This window comes from Cyprinus carpio, chromosome A1 (genome assembly GCF_018340385.1).
Source record: "Cyprinus carpio isolate SPL01 chromosome A1, ASM1834038v1, whole genome shotgun sequence".
Lineage (NCBI taxonomy): Eukaryota > Metazoa > Chordata > Actinopteri > Cypriniformes > Cyprinidae > Cyprinus > Cyprinus carpio.
The window spans coordinates 29,973,938-29,976,127 of NC_056572.1; positions in this window are offsets into that span (position 1 = coordinate 29,973,938).

A 2,190-nucleotide genomic window follows, 5' to 3' on the forward strand; every position below is an offset into this window, starting at 1 on the left:
TATATCACTCATAATGATCAAATACCAAATGTATAGTAATTATTAAGACTGATTGGATGTGGAATTAGAAAAATGTGCTTGGAAAATATCATCAAATGTCAAGTGCCTAATAATGATGCACACCGTGCATAGCATTTTTAAATGATTTTATTGATCTATTAGCATTGTGATTTTTTGTTTGCCTGGCATATACAGCTTAGGTCCTTCATCTGTGAAGCTGAGCTGTTTTACTATTACATCATGAGTTGGTGTAAATTCAATACACTGTCTGTCACAGGATGTCATAGGTCAGTATTTAAATGAGTTTGAAATTTGAAATTATTGTATTATTATTATTTATGATTATTAAAACTATATTATTATTATTATACTATATTATTATATAAACCTATGCAATTATATATATAGAGAAGAGAGCCTATATTAGGGGTGTATTGATTCATCGATATGGATAGATGCATCTATAGCACCTAAAAAAAACACCTAAATAACCTTTGTAACATCAAAAATTAGTAATCTATATTTAGTTTTATACAGTGAAGACTATGCAGTTATTTACATTTGATATATTAGGGGTGTATTGATTCATCGATATATGGATCGATCGATTGCATGATTGCATCGATAGCACACGTACAATATAGATATCTGTGATATAAATAGGCAGCTTATTTGACACTGTCTACATTTTCCACATAATGTCCGTCAACGGGTGCATTCTCGTTCAAACTCACCGATTAGGACTCGGTATAAGGCACAAGGGGAGCAATATAAGACGCTCAGGATTGTTCGCGGAACAGTCGAGCGCTGTGTGAGAAGTTTTCACCGCACACATCTGAAGCGCGCTTGCACGCACACAGACAGCCGGCACGCGCGAATACTAAACTGAGCTATCTTCGGCTTTTTTTGGTGCATGGATCAAATAAAATACATAATTACATCTAAATGCTCGTTTTGGGGAATATCCTAGTAACACAGTCAGTTGGCATATTTATTAATGTTAACAGTTCCGTTAGGCATATTTCTTAACGTTAACAGTTCAGAAAGAAAAGGCATGTGTATATTAAACCCGAGACTATGCAGTTATTTACATTTGATTTTTTTCTGATTTTTTTGAAAAAAAAAAAAACACGTAAATAACCTTTGTAACATCAAAAACGATTAATCTATATTTAGTTTTAAACAGTGAAGACTATGCAGTCTATGATTTTTAAAAAAAAAAAAAAAAAAAAAAAAAACACCATTAGCACAACATACAACATATCAATTTAAAATACTGATTTTTTTTTTTTTTTTTTTTGGTGATTAAAGAGATGTTTTTAAGTCTCTCCTCTCTCTCTCATCTTTCTCTATCACGAAGCCCCTCCCCCAGTCAACACATACTCCCAACACACACACATTCTTCAAAGGGCATCAGAATGACTCAACCCCTCCCTTCACTGACACAGAGAGAGTGGCCTCAGAGTGAGATCAGATGACTGACAGTTTTTTAATTTTCTATTATCCATAGAGCATTGTAATGTCGTGAAACTATGCATATTGCTCGAATGACTTGTCCTCTATATATAAAATTTTTGAAGTGTTTGGACGCTGCACTTTAAGAATATAAGACATTTATGTTTACTTTTTTACTGTTATTTCAATAATCACTACGGCAAAAAACCGTTCAAGCTATCCAAAATCCATTCGCAATTTAAGTTCCCTCAATGTTTTGGCATCATGTAGACAAAGTTTGGTGTGTATATACTGTAATTCTCCTCTGAGCAGTATGCATAATTCACAGCTATATTTTTCCAAAAATCCTATTCAAATCATATAACCGGACTTCATGTTCATCGTAGCTGATGACTGTGAATTAGAAAGTTGTCCATCTTGATAAGAACATTTATGTACCGAGTTTGGGGTCTGTAGCTAAAACTAACCCCCATCACTTTTGACAAAAGGTGGCGCTATAGAGTGGCTCCTCAACGACCCTTCATGAGCTTTTTCCATTGTCTATCTATCATTTATACTGATATGTGTTTTGAGTTTTATGTAATTCTGAGCATGTTATCTGCCTCAAAATCCCCAGAAAAGAATATTCAAGTTTGAAGCGTTGCCATGGCAACAATATGTTAGATATCAATATCCCCACAACAGATTTACATTGGCCGTGTTTTATCATTATTCTGATGAAGTTTGAAAGCAAAT